This window comes from Dermacentor andersoni, chromosome 2, assembly GCF_023375885.2.
Source record: "Dermacentor andersoni chromosome 2, qqDerAnde1_hic_scaffold, whole genome shotgun sequence".
Classification (NCBI taxonomy): Eukaryota; Metazoa; Arthropoda; class Arachnida; order Ixodida; family Ixodidae; genus Dermacentor; species Dermacentor andersoni.
The window spans coordinates 82826626-82846671 of NC_092815.1; the positions used below are offsets into that span (position 1 = coordinate 82826626).

Here is a 20046-nt window from a genome sequence, read left to right on the forward strand (position 1 = left end):
GCGACGTAGCAAAAGCCTTTTGCTGACAACACAATTGAGCCCCTCCAACATAGCTGGCGCGTTTATACGCGTATTTTCGTCGTTGAACACCAATATTGCTACGAGCAATGAATACAAGGAAGAAAAAGGTGGACGAGCAAGGGAAGCCTGGAACCAACCTTTACGCGTTTAATGCAAAAGACGCCCGTGTTCTAGATTTAAGCGCACGTGGTCGAAATTAGTACACCCCTACGTCGCACGTCATAATTTGATCGCTGCTTAGGCACGCAAAACCTCAATAGTATAATTAAGGTAATTGAGCAGGCAGCGAGTGGTGATGCTTTCGAGGCAGTAGCACTCTAAAAAGCTCTTTTTTTGTTTTTTTGTGGAGCAGCACGTGACAATTAAAATACATTGCCAAGCAAAAAAATAAGCGAAAGACAAGAGCTGAGTCTAGTAAAGGTACGCGTAACCGAGCACGGCTCCAGACAATCGCAAAAGAGAAGGCCGACTGCAACTTCATCTCCGGGTGGTATACCGAGGTAATGTGCAGCAACTCTGAAAGCAGCTAGCTAAAGAAAGGAAAGGCCCTATCCAAGTTTAAAAGCCGGAAATACGAGGTTCCACAAGTGCTGTTTCCTTTTGTCCGGTCTCGCCCTGGGGCGGCTGTCATGAACATTTAATGACGAAAATAATAAAGAATGTAAGAACGCTTTTTTAAATGTTCCGTAGACAACGCCTAGTCCACACAAGAACGCGCTCTTAAATTCGTTATTATTTTCGTTAATAAGTGTTCGTGCAAGCCCCCCCTGGACATACATGACAGGGAGCAAGGCGCTCTGTGTATACTGAAGGCGTTCGAGTCAGATGTGATAAGGTTATCTCTTAAAGCAGACACAAATTTGATGATGGGATGATGATGCACAGAAAGAAAGTTGAGGATGTGCATGACTACAGTGACCCAACAGAGGTGAGACAAGCAAGTAACGAATTCACGAATCATTTGATTCGTAAGTGGCATCTTCAGCCGCCTTCTCTAACAACACGTCCAATGCCATGGTGACGTCAACATCAACGAAAAGTTGAAGCGGAATGATGTTCTTGTGCATGATCATGATTATATTGCGCTTCGAGTTACACTGACGATCTTAAGTGAAGGACAGGACGTGGACTTGCGTAGCGTACGTCCACGTACGTGGACGTAATTGGACGTAATTGCGCTACGTACGTCCATGTCCTGTCGCTCACTTAAAATCGTCAGTGTAACACTACGCGCAACATAAATCATGAACGTCCACCAACTAGCCCCCTTCATTGTTTTACAAAATGTTCTTGTGAATGTGGGCCCCGGGTCTGCGTTCACAAAACTCTCTTAGGATAGAATTGTTGACAAGAGAACGTTTCAGCCAATGCTCATGTAGCCAAAGCGGCCGGCCAGCCGCAAAGAGCACTGATACGAACGGAAAGATTTGCGAAATCGTGAACAGATCTGTTGCGCAAAAGACGCGCAAACCCGTCGTCAAATATCGTTGGCTTCAAGCGTAAATAATGTAGGCCGAAAGCTACTTACGCAGTATATTTACAAATCTGGGATTAGCAAGCGCAGGCTGATGATGATGCTGATACTGATATGACGATGATGATAATAATAATGATGATGATGATGATGATGATGACGACGACGACGACGATGATGATGATGATGATCTTGATGATGATGATGATGATCTTGATGAGTTTGGCTTATACCCACTGCTATGTAAAGTCGGGCAGACTTTACATATGCGTTCAGGTGGTAAAATTATAAATTTATAATGTTGTTGCACAAATTGAAGCGAGGAAAGTTCGAAACGATTCAGTAGACTGTCATTCAATCAAGAGAAAAAAATATGTGTAATATAAATGAGGCAGTAAAGGAGGAATGATATGAATAATATGGTCAACAATGCAATCGGTTTGATTCAAAAATGAAATTTTTTAAGGCGATGCATACATTCCTGTGTGAGTGCCCAAGCACAGAGGCTCTGAAAGATAGCAGTACCGCAGTGTTCAATGGCAGGCCGAGCTGCCGCACTGTAATTTCCAATGTCATTTTTCTCAGGGAGGAGAAACGCCCAGCACACATATCGCATCGTCGTCTTCAGTTGAGTGACCGCTATGTTCCTTAGAGTGTCACGTAACGATGTCATTTGTTGTAGACCGACATTTACGTGGTTATGTGTTTTCTTGCATATTTCTATCTTATGCAACTTTATGTGTGTTCCTGTGACATAGCATTTTGCATATTTATTTGACCGGACATCGAGGACTTCTGAATAACCCTGCGTGCATTTCTTCTTTCTTCTCTTTGTGTTGTCTCGTGCTCTGCATTGTGATTCTTTTCCATTGTGATGTATTCATGTTATGCGAACAAAAGTAGCCAGTGCCACCAATATGTGGTGCCGTGAAATAGGTGGTGTCGCGAAATTAGAGATGGCAGGTCATGACAGACACAACATAAAAAAATGTCCCTGAAGAACTTGCTTCGATGTTTGTTTCGCTCATGCGATCCAGTGGCATAGCCAGCCAGTATTGAAGGAAAAAAAAAAAAAACTGGGAGAACGTACCTGTAGATTTGATGCTCCATATGTACTCTTCGGACTGCAAAAATTTATACATATTTGAGCTCAGCCAACCTAATTTTCCCGGACTTTACTAATGTGTAATATGATGAAGTTTCAAGTCATCGACTTTGGTAAGTTTTCATGTAGCCTACAGCATATTCACATTTTTCTCGTTACGCGGAGTAGCTGGAAAAGTTCACTTGTGGTAACAAATGTTTGCCTTCTATGTCAATGACAAAAAGAAAGAAACGGCGCAAAGGCTATCACGTGATTGGCTTCTTCACTGCAACGGTTCAAGACTACCGTGATCCTGAAAGAATTACGCCGCTGCTGAAAGCATGACCCAAACGGAAAACATAGAAACGCTAACGAGGCGCCTCTCATGGCCTCCAATGAGGCCTTAACTGAAAGCTCCTGGTACAACCAAATCTCAATGTCCATCACCGAAGCCACCTCCATTGTAATGCCGTTGCTTCTGCAAAATGTACCACTCGGATAGCCACGGCCTTAGATGTCCAGCTACTCCTGCAGCTTCAGCAGCGTTTCCGATTCTTCCCCGTAGAGCACTTCGCGCGGAAAAGAGAAAGAAGAATGCACACTCCCTCAGGAACCTAGAGTACACAGAGGAAAGCCACACTTCCTGCGAGGTTTGCCGACATTTCTGACCTGTAGAACGCATTTATACGACTGTTGTTTCGAGCAAAAACGCCCAAGTGTCTTTTATATGTGACAGACGGAACCACAAAGCAATTGTTTCTCTAAGACAAAGAAAGACGAGCAAAACGTTTCGTTCTCCGAGATTTCAAGCTGCTCCTGTCCGTTTATCTCCCGCATTGTTTTCCGCGAGACGTTTCTATTGAAACAAACATTTGAACTGCACCGCTCGAGTTGGGAAAACGCCAGCATAAATAAAAGCATCGCGTCGTTACTCAGCTGCGGTGACGCTTAAGTAAAGCAAATGGAGTTGACTTAAAATAAGATTGCTTGTTTTTTGTTCGTGCGTTCGTACCACAGAGCTGTCGCCGATGTGTGTTTCGTAGCCACCACGCACAGCGATCAGCTGAGAAAGCGCTTTCGGTTAATTTGTTGTTCAAACAGAAAGAGACAGAGCACTGGCAAGGGACGGACCGGTAGGTTAACCAAGCTTAGCCAGGTCAGCTGCCCTGCTCTAGCAAAGAGGAGAGAGGCAGAAAAATAACATGAAAGAAAGAACGAAAGCTAATTCCCCAAACACAGAAAGAAAAAAACGCACACGAGAGGAGGCACGAGTACTTCGGAGAAAGTGTTTGCGTACAGTGTATACTCACGTGCTGCTTGTTTTCCGGAGAATGTGACCGCCCGCCTAGTGTGCAGATGGCGCCGCAACTACTCGTGGCTGTAGTTCCTAGTAATGACTGCGCTGAGGCCTTTGCAAGCGCACACTGCCCTTAAGTGTAGTACGGCCGGCGGGATACTGAGAGCGAGGAGCGAGCACTATCACCTTGTCTTATTAGCTCGTTTTTCTACTGCAGCGCAAGTGATTTAAACGCATAACGGTAGCAAAACAATGCATACAACAATAATAGCTTTTGCAGCACCATGGAGCGGCCTTTTATTATTATTATTATTATTATTATTATTATTATTATTATTATTATTATTATTATTATTGCGCACTTACGCAAGCACGCAAGCAGAATTCGAGCACCTGCGAGTTATTTTTATTTTGCACATTTTTTATATGTCAGCTTCTTTTTCTATACGCTCCGCAGAATTAGTATGCAGGGAAATAGCTCGAAGCTGTGAATTCGCAAAGCCATGTGGTCGTGACTCAACTGCAAGCACGCACGCACGCACACATGCACGAACACAGCACGGCTTTGAAGCTCTAAGAAAACGCAGGAATCGTCATCCCCGCTAGAAAGCATGGCTCATCGCGTGACGAGAGCCCCACACTTCATAATCAACGCTACTCCAGACTGATCTCTAGAAAACAGTATCGATTGGAGACAGTCACTCTAATTTTCTTTTTTCTTTTTTTCGCCTTAGAAGAATGGCCGTCAGGCGAGGGAGTAACCCCACTTAGTAAATTTTTCCCTCCTTCTTTCTCTTTCCCGTGCTGGCTCTATCTCCACCTGTGTTCCTGGAACGTAGTCCGACAGCACGACACATACGTTCGCACTGTTAGCTGCGAATCGGTGACGGCTGCCGACAGCGCAAGAGGTGCGCTGCAAGAGTGTTCCGGACAGGCTCTCTCTTCCGCGTGCCTGATAAATGGAAGGCGCCCCATGAGAAGCCCAAGTGAGCGAGAGATCACCGCCTAATGACCTCTCTGGATTTGTCGTTGGGATTATTTTACGCGCTGACCTTCTCTCTTCGCCAACGGAAGGAAAAGTTTATTCGATCCCGTGGCAAAAAGAAGAAAGAAAGAAGGAAAGAAAGAAAGAAGCAAGGAAGGAAAGAAAGAAAATAAAAAATGAAAGGCATGGGATGAAAAAAGGTCTAAATCATAGACATCTACGAGAGAGAGAGAGATTGAGAAAAGAAAGCTCATAAATACAGAAGGAAGGTGTAGCACCAGAAGAGCACACTCGTTGAGCATCCCTGGTGCGTGCTACACGAAACAAGGGAGAGGCGGGCAACGCGGGGAAAGAAAGTTACCAGGACCCCGACGAGAAACAAGAATTATACGAGATGGCGCGTGCGTGCGCCCCAATCGCGGGGGGCGAGGCGGGGTGAAGGAAGGCCCTCGTGATTTCCTCGGATGGTATAGCGTCATCACAAGCTCGTTTTCGGGCCACTGACGACTTTGTTTGGAGAACTTGGTTTCTTGGCCCGGCTCCTGTAGAGCTGCAGCTAGGTCCGCGCTGTAGCACGGACCATCTTCCCCAATCTGTCCCGCACACTTTACTTCCTTATTCCCCCCTCCCCTCCCCCAAACAGAGAGAGGAAGGTCCTCGCTCATCTCCCGTTTCCTGCACCGCGCACGCAGACACACAAACAAAACCACACAGACGCGCACGCACGCACCTTCGCAGCTTGCGCCGGGTTTTCCATCATCGCCAGCAGTAGCACCGAAAAGGTGTGCGCTAGCGCAGCCGGCTACCGCTGGGAAAGCGCGCTATTTTGTTTTTTTCTTGTTTTCCTTTCTGTGCCACAATCTCCAGCGCGAGCCGGCCTGTTCGCGAGAAAAGTTTTTCGTATCAGCGCGGCCTGCCCGACGGCACCTAGAGGGAGAGGCCTGCATCGCGCAGCAAGCCAGCCAGCCTCACGGGGCGCGCATAGAGGCTTCCCGCGAATGGTGTCCGGATTAGAAAGAGTAAAGCAAAAGCACCGGCTTTTCGCACTCTTTCGATCGACGCACCGCATCTGCCTCTCATCCTGTCTGACGCGCTTTCTGCCTCCTCGCGTGAAGATATCGTGACTGATTATGGAGCGGTCGATGGCGAGGGCAGAAAGCCGGAAAGCTATAGACAGGATGTGGCCGAACGCTTTTCTCGTGCGTAACTTTCTTTTAGTTCCGTTCTGAGCGGTTCTATGTTTTCACTCATTCACATCTGATTGGAAGTCACTTTCTCGTCGAGTAGACTGTCTTTCTTTTGTTTCTACCATTTCTCGTGCCGACAGAGCGGTCAAGGCTAATACTAACGACAACAGACACTATGATAGATTACGCAGACGGCGAGTGAAAATATTTTGCAGATTCTGCCTGTCCGTCGGAAAATCCTTCTTTAATATGTCGTAATTTGCAAGTCATCTATGATGCCCATTTGGAGTAGTTATTTAATGCATGAAGCTTAACGCACTCTGTGATTACATGTGAGCGCGTCATAGCATCAAACTTCCTCTGACAACCGAGTGGAACTCGCAATAGAGGCTACGACAGAACATGCGGGTACGTTAAAATGGAAGTGCTTAGCCTTCCTATCCGGTTTGTTCGCTCCACAATGCACGGTCGGCACGTGCAACAAAAACGCTTACAGGACGAATATTCTCGGGAGCACATTGCTGCAACACTGGACGAGCAACACAGAATGTATAAATAAACTACAAGCGAGGGAGCATGGCATAAAATATCGGTGGCGTTCTGTTCCCTACCCGCATGCTCGGTACGTGTAGCTGAAGTGAAGTGAGCTTTGACACATACACTGGGATTTAATGTAGCAGTGCTGCTTGATTGGTTGCGGCGTAAAAGAATGAATGACACGTTTATTTCTAACGCATAGATGTCGCTACGGCCACAGCAGAATGGTAGGTGGATGAGTCTGTACGATGCAGGTGTACGAGTTAGTTAGTTAGTTAGTTAGTTAGTTAATTAGTTAATTAGTTAGTGAGTTAGTTAGTTAGTTTGTTAGTTTGTTAGTTAGTTAGTTAGTTAGTTGGCTAGTTAGTTAGTTAGTTAGTTAGTTAGTTAGTTAGTTAGTTAGTTAGTTAGTTAGTTAGTTAGTTAGTTAGTTAGTTAGTGGTAGTGCATTTTTGTTGTTTGTTTGTCGAAAATATTTATCTTGTAGCCAGTTTTGTGGCTGTGTTATGCAAGGAGAGAAATGACGTGAGATACAGAATGTGAGTGAAGCTTAAAGTGGTTTTCTGATACACTACGTTCGCCAGTTGATACGAGATGCAGAGGAAAAAGATCCACGACCGAGGGTTGCTATCTTGGTATTACACTTGTTTACGTGAATTTAAAGATTATGTTAGCACCTTCAGGCGACGCCTGCTACTCTGAGTAAAAAAAAAAACTAGAGTTCAGAAACATACTCGCACGTAGATTAGAACAGACAACCTGCAGACACGCCCCCTACCCTAATTAATATAATAACTGAGCCTTCCTTTTGAGCATCTTCAGTTCCCTCGCTTTCACGTTATTCTTCCGTATCCGGTTATTCTCTTTAAACAACCGCGAATAAGTAAAAAAAAAAAAAGGAAACTCCGTGCTCGTCCGAGTTAATTCGTTTACCATCGCATGCGAAAGCTCGGTGGACCACTGCTTGCATGCACGCAAGGGTGCGTAATTAATTTTGCCAGTGGCGATATGCTTAGTCTTAGATAAGAAGCATAAGTGAAGCGCGGAGGTACTTGGCAAAGCATGACGAGGAGCACTTCCTCCTACCTCCATAAGATCTCGCGAGAATGCGTTAACGTCTCTTGTACGCGAGGAAGCGGCGCAAACCTTGGCCAAGTGAGCGCCCATCTGCGTACACAACAACTCGAGAACAACGAGGGCAGAACAGCGGTGGGCGTGAGCTGGCCGCTGAAGGGGATGCGGGCAGGACTGCTCGCGAGGGCCAAAAGACTTATGCATTCTGGCGAACCGAAACAGGTCGTTACTGCTCATGAAAACGAAGGGACAAGCAGCAGCAAGAAAGGAAAACAATAGTGACTCGAGCAAGTGGACGCGTGGTTGCATAGACAAAGGCCAAGACGAGAAGCAGCCTTGAGCAGGAAGAAGGAGCGCATGAGCACACACACACACACACGCAATTTAAGCGATATCCCTCTGAAGAGCTCAGAGAATTAAGAACGGACCTAGAGAAACGGCAAAACAGGACACAAAAACAGTGGGCCTTCCTCGGCGAGATCCAAATCCATTAAGACGTCGTCTCTTCCTCTGTTTCCTCCAGTGGGCTCCCCTTCTTCCCTCATTGCCACGTTCTCATTACGCTCTCCTTTTTTCGTCATTTTATTTATTAAGCGTCATTTCGCTCAGCGCCACTCTTCATCTCCCGTCTTATTTTTTTTCTTTCGTTAGATCTTTCGTCATTGTTTCGGAAGTCACGCAACTTCGTCTGCTGCTTTCTTTGTTCTTTTTTTCTCTTTTTTTGCGTGCGCGATCCCAAAAGCGGTGGAAGCGGCTGTGCGCCGCACAGTTTAGCCGCCTCCTCGTATTCGCCGCTCCAAAGCGCCTACCGCGCCCACACCGAAAGATGGACGACGTGCTTCTGCGTTAGTTCAGGCCTAGCGATACATTAGCGGCCGCGGAGGAAAGGTTGGCCCACGAGTAGGAAGGCCCACGCGGAAGAAGCAGAAAGTGTAAGGACCGCCGGGGAAGCCAGATATCTCCCCTCTCTTTCTGGCCCTCCTGGGAGAATAGTTTTGCCGCAGCACAAGGAGGCGAAGGGAGAAACTTGTAAAGGGGCACACAAGGGCCCAGCGGTCCCATTTCTTCCCCTCCTTTAGAACCGCTTGCGGCGCTAGTTTAACGACCGCGGCAGCACGAATCTCAAATGCAGACAGGCCTCGGTGTCGTTGAGTTTGCGGAGGGAAAACACTCTCGGAGGCGGGGGTCGAAAAGATGGCGGAGGGAATTAACCCGAAGCGAAAATGTGCTTAAGATGGCCGGAAAGGCGGCCTGGAGGTGGCGGGGGTGTACGCGATGGGGGAACGGGCCGGCGAATCCAAAACGAAGATAAAAACGTAGCCGACAGCGCCATCCTTGAAAAACCGCAAGTATATATGCAACAGCTTCGAAGCCTACAGAAGATATGAAAGCTAATGTATTCGTCGAATTCGTTTCTTTTCTTGGGTTGATTTTTTTGTTTCGTTCTCGAGTACCTCCACTAGAAGTTACTTCGCTGAGTGTTATTTGCTGCGTTCGTTTATGCTTAATTCCGAGTCGTTTTTTTCTTCGCTCGGTAACGGGCCACACTCGCTATGAGTGAATGTGTTTCTAATTAACCCTAATTGCCTTTCGACAGAGCTCTGAGCTTGGCCAGATACTGACGATGTCCAGGACGTGAGCGAAAATAAAGAAGCGATGCCGACTGAAGAAAGGAGGGCCACCTAGCGAATGCAAATTGGTCGAGCGATTCTGCCCCGTACGCCTACTTTGAATTTCTCCGCCAAGGCTCTGCATTGTGCTTTCGTGGTTAATCACCAGGAATCCTGCTCTGGCTGAAGATACTTTTTCAAACTTGGTGTTTTCTGGTCGTCTGTCTAGGGCTGAACGGCGTTTCATAGGGGTCATTTGCGTAACTTTACGCTAACGCTTCACTTTCATCGAAATTTTCGTTTACTTTGTATCTGCATAACACACTGCTGTGATTGCTGCCGCATATGTCACGAGTAAATGAGCTGCAATTTTCGCAGTACGCTTGCTCGCTCTTACAGTTTGCTCTTACAGTTTTTTTTTCTACTTGAGCCTTCCTGGGAAAGACTCTAAAAGCCCTAAAGTAACTGTGTTTGAGGTTTAAGACACGCAACATGTTACGCCGAACAAACACGAAAATAGTAATGCGAAAAATATCGGTGTGAGCATCAGAGTATACAGAAATAATAATCGATCGGCTATTCTGAAGTAAACTAATTGTATGTGAATGCTCGCGACATTACTGAATGCGCGAACATGCAGTTACATCTTTCATTCGTGCTTTTGGTGTCTTTGACACACGATTGTTGTGCACGACTGTAATACACGAGCATGTTGTATGAAACATAAGTTTGTGCGGTGCGCCTCTTGTGTTGTATATTGTACCCCATTGTCATGCAGAAGGCTGTACGTTAGGCAGGCGGAAAATGTGTTAACCTTCATCTAAACGAGCACGTGTTTTCAATCGAAAGTTAACTCTTGTTGCTACCTTGAACCGCAAAGTCGTTCTTGTAATTGCGTAGCAGAGTAGGGAACAAGAGAGCTAGAGACGGAGAGAAGCGAAAGAAAGCAGAAAGAGAGGGAGGTTAAGTGGAACAAGAAATCCGGTTTGCTAGCCTAAACGGGGAAGCGACACATAGGAAGATAAGAAGGAAATACTTTAAAAAATGGAACAACAAAGTTTTTTTTTGTATTTCGAAATAAGATTAATCTAACTGGAGGAGTAATTGAAGTGCTTCATATAGTTCAGTAGCGTGGCTAGTGTGTAAGCCAACCTTCTATTGCTTTGACGGAAAAAAAATAATATTCTATTTAAAGAGTTAGTGACATAGCACATGCACGTTGATGGGAATATATTTGGTTGGTAATATGAAGCGTGATATTTTCTTTCAACGATCAGTTGTTTGCGCATTGCAAGCCTTCTTTTCAACTTTTGTTCTCTCTCTTTTTCGACTTTGTTGTTTGTAGGATTTTGTGTAGATCGCGACGCTACGCCGTAATAATGCTTTGACTACGCCATGTTCAGTGTTATGAGTTACGACAAGCTGTGCTTCCCGTACGTCTTTGCTTTCGTGTTTCCGTTCATTTAGCGCTTCTCTCCCAACTATGTATGTACGTTTACAGGGTGTTACAGCTATCTATGGCTATATGTGTGAAAAATATGTGTGTGGTCTGTAAGGTGACGCCACGAAATCAGTTTTGTTTGCCACTCAGTGGTGCGAATCCCGTTACCTTTACATTCTGACGGATTCCATAATTAGCCAACGTTAGTTATTCAGCATTTCAAACCTCGAATTTTGGAGAAAATACTTTCTAACTAGAAAGTCAGAGAACGTGAAACGTCTGATTCAGCGTTTCTTGAGCTTCTATCTAATGAACAATGACTTTTTGCCGCGTCATAGAGAAAGCGCGTGACTGACGAAAAATATATGATAAAGAAAAGAAACACGTTACTACTCGCTGACGCGATTCGATCACTTGTCTTTTAAGCACAAGGTTGCCGGGTCAGAAAACGAGCGTCGCGAAAGCACAGTGCTTCCTACGTGCGCAATGTTCCGACGGCTATCTGACTTGCTCTGCCTAACTGCAATGCTGAACTACGATAGTGATGACCGCTGCATGTGTTACACTCCTTTCCGAATCGCACTAAGCGCTTTGTGCCTGTAGAGCAGACAACATTATCTAGCATGTAGCATGGAAGCTAGTCGTGAGAAATTTGGCGTCGTTAATTCAACCACTAAAGCTAAACTCTCTGAGCTTAATACCTGCCTTACGCCATGACTGTTCCGGAATTTATGAAGCACATAGGCAGCCAACTAAAGTCTATAAGTCATTATGTTTGCTATAGCGACAGGCCCTTGTTGATCTTAAACGCCGCTGTTTGCACAAGGTTGGTCTTCTCGGGATGTTTTTTTTTTCGTGTTCATAGAAGGTCGCGTTTCTGAATTAAACCACACAGAAGCTTGCGGAGACTCACACAAACACAAATTCGAAAAAAATAAACGGCACCTCTGATTACAGGGCCACAGAAAGACAACGCGACAGCGCTGTTTCTTTTTCTTTCAAAATGTCTATGCTAAAGCTAGCCCACGTTCAAACTCTGGTGTGCCTACCCATGCGCACACGAATTCTCACGTCCAAGCGTGGCGCGGTGTAGCAGTGAAGCAAATTACTATAGGTAAATATGTCGTCAATTGATGTATCGGCTAAGGAACAGGTCCTCTTCTTTCTTTTTTTGAAGGTTTTGAAGGTTTTGTTGAAAGACGTTTGGATACAGGAAAGTATACGGTAAATATTAGTACAGAAGGAGGTCCCATAGTTTAATCTGCCGACGGGATCTCCTGTGCTCAATACAAAAAATAATGAAATACAGACAGGCAGAAGTCTTGCAGATCAGTGAAACAGTATTAGCAAAAATAAATTAAACAACGAGCATACATAACTTCATTAGAACATCATTATACAAAGAAATATACATGAAACGAATTAAGTACTAGACGGTGATACATAATGTAAAGTGTAAAAAGCAAAACACGGTTCGTTGTCAATAAAGGTCATCTATTACTAACAGGCTGTTGACCACAAGTGAATTTTCAATGCTTTATGAAATGAGTGTTCTGAATGGACGCACTTGATGTTCATGGGCAATGAATCCCAATACATTATTCCCGAAAAGAGCGGTGTCTGCTTGCCGCAATTTGACTATGTATGAATGAGTAATACAGTGACCGTAAGATGTGCTGCTGAAAGTAATGTCGAGATTTGATTAATACACGTAAACCAAAACATATGTTTTTAACAAGGGATTTGGCATGTTTGTTAAATTTCAGATGCGAGTCAAGAACGACGCCAAGAAATGTGGTTGTATCAGGTGGATAATATATGTGGTTATCTAGATTAAGACTCGGAACTAAAGAGGTTTCCTTATGATGAGTATGAAAAATCATGAAGCATGTTAGTGTGGCGTTTATTTGCAAGCATTCTCAAGACACCAAGACGCGATTTTTCTAAGGTCTTTGTTTAGTCGTGTTGTTAAGTTATTAAGGTCATTATCTCCAGCAACTATAGTTGTATCATCAGCGTAAAGGATGCATTATGAATTGTTAAGGCAATTAGGCAAGTCCTTAATATACAAAAGAAAAAGAAGAGGGCCTAAAATGGATCCTTGTGGAACACCTTGATTAGTAGTTATTGGCTGCGATATGGCATCAGCTAATTCGACAACCTGGGTACGGTCAAGTAGATAACTCTGTAAAGGGATTAGAGCAGGTCCAGTGATACCCAGTGATTCTAACTTATAAAAAAGTATAGTGTGGTTAATTGTATCAGATGCCTTAGTAAAATCAATAAATAACGCCGCAGCCCAGCGCCCGCTGTCAATTAAGTTTTTAATGTGGTCAGTGAATTCTATTAAAGCAAGTTCTGTGGAAAAATCAGGGCGGAAACCCCATTGATGCGGTGTCAAAAGGCTAAATTTTTTTAGGTACTTCATGAGGCGGTCAGCAAGAAGTTTCTCGATTAGTTTACTAAAGAATGGTAGGATCGTTATCGGGCAATAGTTACCTAATACGCTCAGATCTCCTTTAAAAAAAACAGGCACAATTTTTCCTTGTTTTAGTACGGAGAGAAAAATATTTCTGGTAAATATATTGTTTATAAGACCGGCTAGCTCATGGGCGACCAATTTAATTTTTGAATGCGTGAATGAAGTCAAACCATGGGCCAGTGCATTTTAGACCACATAAAACACGAAAAACCTCCTCCGGTGACGTAAATAAAATGATTGGGAGCAGCAAGCACAGTGCGAAATATGAGCCGGTTGGTTTGAGGTCACCGTTGAAAAAAGCTTATCGAATGCATTAGCTATATCAGAAGGGTTGGTGAGACGCTGGCCAACATCATTAAGTTCGTTTGCTGCAGGTCGTTGTTTAGGCATGTTCAAAAATTATTTTATTAGTTCCTAAGTTTTGCGATGATTATTGTTCCCATTTTTAATAATCTGATTTTGGTAATAATCTCGTACTTACATCGTACTTCATCGTACAACATCGTACTTAAAGCGACGACTGCATTCAGTGAAATATGAGTGATAAAATTAAGTCTCCGATGACAAGCTAACAACTGAAGAGCTTAGCATAAATAATCTGCGTAAACAGTAGCAAATGCAATCAGATTATGCAAGTGAGACCATTCTGCCGAAGCTTCGCTTGTGTTGCATCCTAATTCAGAGCTTACTCCGGGCTGTTTCACGGAAGGAACTTGGCGCTGTCCATTAGTGAGATTGATACTAGAAACATACGAAAGAAAAGAAGGCAAAGAAAATAAAAGCTAGGGACTAGCGTTCACTCGCATGAAAACTGCATGCACATCGAGGGATTGATTTCAACGAGAAACGTCCAACATAATAGTGAAACAGCAAGGATGTGCATCATATACCCTGCTGGAATTTTCCGGCATGAAAGAATTCAGGTTGATGATGGTAGATTAGTCACTATGCCGTATTGCTCTACGCCGTCCAACATATAAAGTACGCAGACGGCCCAAAAATAGAGCCAGGAGCGGCTGGCAGCACAAAAGCATTGGTCGCGAGGACGTACGGAAAGTGAGAAGGTGAAAAACGAAACAACGACCAGGATACCATTTCATACGCGGATATGATGGCGCGTGTAGGAGATCTATGCGAAACTGCCCTGGACAATACAACACAGCACTGCCGTACCGGAAACCCAATAGGTGCGGGCCTGCTCGGAAGACCAGCTATACACTATATGAAAGCGAACAAAGGGGCGTGTGAAATATACACCAATTCCAAGGATTTGTTGGATAGCTCTATGCGAGTCTTCGTTATTGTGAGGATGGTGTGCTGCTGGAAAATTTTTCGAATGGACAAATGAAGAAAGAGCGTACGCCGAAGAAGAAGCAGAAGAACAGAGAGGTGATACCGGAACACATTGTGTTTCTGTAGCCCGATATAACCTTCTTGCTTTCTCTTTCTCTCTTGTTCTTCTTCTTTCCACGCAATAGATGACTGGCAAGAGCAAAAAAAAAAAAGAGAGAACTGGAGAATCGCCAGGCAAGGCAGGAGGACGACTCCAATAGGCGAAACAGAGAAATACTCATGCAATTCGGCCTTCTATGAGATTCGCATAGTTCGTCAAGAAGCATAACTCGGCACCGTTACTTCAATCTATATTCTTCCAGTTTTTTCTTCTACTATAGTAGCTTACATAAACCAAATCGGCAAGATTCTCACGCACCATTTGTGAGAAGCAAGCAGCGGCAGAGGCAAAGAATAAGTGAAAACGTAGGATGATAACAGCGAAATGAGACCGAGTGAAATGGACGAAGAATGTGCAAGAGAAGGAGGATAAAATAAAATAAAATTTCAGTGGAACGACGGAACAATGAAGAAATACCTTAGCGTTCGATCCGTTGCGAAAGGAACAAAGGCACATACGAAAGCCAAAGAAAAAGAATGAAAGAAGCAAAAAAAATATTTTGGGCGTGTTGCCAGATCTCTCTCACCGACTCTTCGTCTCGGTGCTGCGAGTGGTCGCGCGAAGAAAGCTGCGCTAAAGCATCTACTACAGCTCTCACTAACTCGCACTGTTATTCCCAGAATGATGCCCCACATAAGCATACACGCGTTTTCTTTCTTTTTCTCTTTCTGTTTTTATTTTTTTACGTCGTCGGTTTATTTCGTGCGGGCAGTATACGCGTAGCCCATTCCTCGGCGAGAAATGGCGCGTCTGCCTCTATGTGACTGAAATTCTCGCGCTGAATGCTGCGGGGCAATTTGCAGAAGCGCGTATTTGCAATACACGTACATGGTGCGCGGGCAACAGCAACGTCTTGGTAACGGTTTCCTACTGAAACACATATACAATGAACGAGACAGTATGCCTAGTTCAATTTTAACGAGGTTGATCTTCTGTTTGGCAGTGGAGCCATATTCGTCACCACTGTGCGTGAAGCACGGAGTACCCGGCGGGATGGCTGTACGGTTATGGCGTTCTGTTGCTGACCGCAAGAAGGTCGCGGGTTTGAATGCCGTCCCCGAAAGCCGCATCACTATGGAGGCGAAATGCACAGAAGCTGCTCGTGCATCGATCTCTGAGTGCACGTAAAAAAGCCACAGGTAGCCGAAGTTAATAGTCACGAGTCCTCCTCTACCACGCCCCTCATAGCACCCTTGTTGCTTTAGAAAACTAAAGGGGCACTAAAGGGAAAAAGTACATTGCGCTGTCTTTGTAAATTAGGCTTTATACAATACAAAAAAAATTTTTTTGCATGAGAGGAGGCTTGAAAAGCCACAAGAAACAAAAAAATAAAAATTATTCAGCTCCCACGCACTGTGGAAATCGACGTAAGCGAAACTTTCTGTGCTGTTTGCTTTGATCGATGATGATTAACGGTGATGTTGACGGCGAATGTTCAATTTCTTCAACGTTTAGTACATCACGAGAGTGGTTAATTGATGTTAAACGTTACCTTGCGTGCACCACTGTTCGTTTGAGCAGTACAAAGAACACACAGGCAGAGGTGTTTGCTTGAGGCGTTGCTGTGCACTGTATTTCATAACCTCCGAGAGGGTTGAGCATTGCCACTGCCTCACATGGCACACCGCATCGCAGCAGGAGCATTAAATTTTAATTGAATTAATGGGCTATACGTAACAAAACCACAATCGGATTATGAGGCACGGCGTAGTGGCGGACCCTAGATTAATTTTGACACCGCGGTATTCCTCGACGTGTCCCGAAATCTAAGTGCATGAGAGTTTTTTAATTCGCTCCCGTCGAAATGCGACTGCCGCGGTCGGGCTCAAATCCTCTACCTCGAGCTACGCCATAGCCGCAGAACCACCACGGCGGGCACAGAAGTGTTGATTTGACGCGCGGCCGCTTCCATAGTGCCGCCTAGACCTTGCGGTGCGCTTTAATTAATGCGGCTGTGTTTCTGCACGCCCTGCCTAAGTTGTCCGTTTGACATATTTGCGTGGCGTCTATATTTCAGAAATAGAAGAAACGTACCATGCCCTGAACTTAAGTTTATACAGTTTCCCCGCAACCGATCCCGTGTCTATACTAGTAGCATTGTAGCGTTTTCTTTCCTTCCCGCGTCGCCTTTTCCCTATCCCCTCCCCACTCCCCTTATATGGGAACTGCGAGCAAATAGTGACAAGGCTGTTATTCACGCATTTCGCGACTCCGTCGGTTCTACCCATTCTCTGCCTCCTCTCCCCCTCCTCTCTACCGTTCTATCTAGCTTCCCTCTGGACTTACACGTTAGTAGAAAAGTAAGTGCTGCAATTTCTGCAATGCTTTTGCGTGGGGTCACGGATAATTACAGTGCCAAGAGGCTAATGTGACGACACCTAGAGAGTTCCAGAGGGCTTTGTGCACCTGCGACGCGCCGCAAAGGTTCAAACGAGTTTTTCGTGTCTCCTTTCCTCTCTGCTACACTCCTTCCATGTATACGTACACGCTCTGAACCACGTTTCGACGCGGCGTGCAAGAGAGCAGCAGCAACGAAAAAGCCGAAGGAAGAGGCAAAGAAAGCTTCGCTTGAAAAGCAAGCAAGAAAAGTGTCGGTAACGCCGCCTTATTCTTACGGCATCAGCTCGCCGTGACCTCATGAATTTTGATGGTTTTTACTAAAGCCTAATTATTATTTTTATTTCTCCCGTAAAAATGCATAGATTCTCTTTGACAGGAGCCAAAGGGGGAATTTGTCGACTTTCGAGAATACTTACTCGACCATACTAGCCCGAATACGATAACATACTTCGAAATTTGTGACGTCGCACTGACGTTGCGGCGCTGGGATGTCGTGACAAAATTGAAGAGATGGAGGCTAGGCCTTCATTTTAATTCCGAAGAGTCAACCTTTTACCGCAAGATCAACGAATACGGAGTTTAAAAAGAATAACGTTCTGAAGTTATTTAATTTAGTATTTCACTATAGCGTTCCTTTAAACCCAGTGGTTCAGTCAAGTCGGTCGGTCAAAAAGACCAAGTGTTAGGAGAGATAGTGTGAAGATAGCAAATTAGGGAAGTTAACAAACAGAACAGAAACAACGTCATATTGCCTACATTAAAAAGAGAAGAGAAAGGAGAGAAGGACAAGGTTCGTTAAAGAGACGCGCACAAGAATAATGTCGCACCATGAACGGAAGTCACGTAGGCTCGTTAATTTGAAAGACGCAATAACGCGTCTAGAGTCTTTCGCACAGTTGAACGGCGAAGTTTCTGTTCCATTATATCCTTCCTGTGGACGAATATCGCTCGCCCAGTTGTGTTAATGCGATCTAGAGCGATTGTGTCTTTGCATCAAGCTAGCTGCCCTTTCCCCCCTCGCAAACCTCCCCCCACCCAAATAATATCAGGACACTCAATAAAGTTTTTCCATCCATCCATCCATCCATCCATCCATCCATCCATCCATCCATCCATCCATCCATCCATCAATCCATAAAAAGCTCTCAAGCTACTATCAGTGGCAACATTTTTAAGCCGAGCTTGCCCAGCGGTCGCAAATGGCAACTGAAAAAGGAGATGTTACTGCGGTGCTTCTGGGAAGAAAATTGGCAATAGTGCGGTAGGGTTTGCGCAAGCTGGTTCGAAAGGCGCTATTAGAGCCCGATGTACTGAACATCTGCGGCAGTTATTTGACAGACAATAAATTTTAAGCACGTCAGAATGTATATATAGCCTATATGACACAGGCCACATGCATTTAATGTAACTTTTTCATAGTAAACTACGCTTTATTTCAGTATTAAATTTGGGTGTAGGAGAGGTTGGCATCTTATCTGATGCCGGCTAATAGTCATTTTAGCTTAGAAACACTATGCGTGCAAAACATCGGCTAAATCAGAAAAATATATATAATAACAACAAAAGAATATGTAGATGATTATCGGCACATCCTTCGACGTCGATTGTAGAAACATGACGTAGTCACACTGTGCATTACGGCACATGGAGATTACGGAATACGTCTTGAAAGTTAGTTAAAAGTAATTTAACGCAGGTACTTCAATAAATAATAGTAAACGAGTAGTATACCTTGTCATATATATTAAAAAATCTATATATATTGACGACGTTTTATGGAAGGAAAATAAACCATTTAAATCTTGAGGTGTAACAACGGTAAGGTACGTGGTTTGTTAAACAAGGGACGTTATAGTGTTGGACTTGGACTGATTTCGACCACTAGGGGTTCTTTAACGTGCACCGGAGCCTAAGTACGCGAGCATTTTCGCATTTCACCTCCGTCTAAATGCGGCCGCTACGGCCGGGAGTCCAACTGACGACCTCGCGCTCAGGAGCGAAACGCTAAAGCCGCTCCCACACAGTGGCGGGTCCCCTTAGTAATGGCAACGCCTTCGAGAGTGCAGTACGTCTTGTCAGCTCAGACAAGACCGCGATAAAACAGATGTCTGTTTTTTTTTCTTTCTCAGCTACGCGTTACACGCGCGACAGACTAGCGGAGACAATTTCTACATTAACATTTGCATAACGACTCCTACGTAGCACAGCAGCAAATATTAATTCAGGCAATAAAAATAGGCGGTAAATAGTGTATCTCTATACACTATTTACCACCTATTTCTATCGGCAAAGCACTTCTGTTTTGGAAAGTTAATGATTTTCTTGTTCAAAACCTATCACGCATCTTCTGAGCACCGAATTCTTTCATTCTTTCTAATGTCTTTCACGATTCACGAACTAACGACCTGTAGTAATTTGTGCCAGCGAAGCGGCCGGAGCTGAATAATTATTTAGCGATATCGGTCGCGAACCGTTGTCACAAGTGGCTAAATTAAAGTAAAAAAGGAAAAACTCGCATGTGTAGAGAAGCCTCTGTACAAAGAGAAAGACGTGAGCAAGTAAAGCATGGCAAGGTAATGTACTATACACTTAATTAGGCATAGCTGGCTTCGGTTCTAAGCCGACACCGAAACAGTAGACGAAAAGAAAGCATTCCCTATTGTGTAAAAAAGAAAGGGGGAAGAATTATGCAGATCTGCCGCGGCCGTGGGAATCTATGCGATACGAAGCTATATTTAAGTGGTAGATTGAATGTTATAAATCCAAATTCGATGCCTACAGTTGTGCTTACTGTCATCCTTTACAACGTTTAATCCCATGTCACGTTTGTTTACCCACCGAAAGGTCACAATAATATCGCAATTTTATATTTACGCTCCACACCACTCCCAAGCTATGAAAAGTGTCGGTCGGTCGGTCGGTCGGTCGGTCGGTCGGTCGGTCGGTCGGTCGGTCGGTCGGTCGGTCGGTCGGTCGGTCGGTCGGTCGGTCGGTCGGTCGGTCGGTCGGTCGGTCGGTCGGTCGGTCGGTCGGTCGGTCGGTCGGTCGGTCGGTCGGTCGG

General features: G+C 44.7%; 1 protein-coding gene across 1 annotated transcript in view; it reads right to left on the minus strand.

The window, feature by feature from the left end:
* Positions 1–20046, minus strand: part of LOC126541755 (hemicentin-2-like) — a 317951-nt gene that overhangs the window by 107679 nt on the left and 190226 nt on the right. The gene's annotated exons all lie outside the window — the stretch shown is intronic.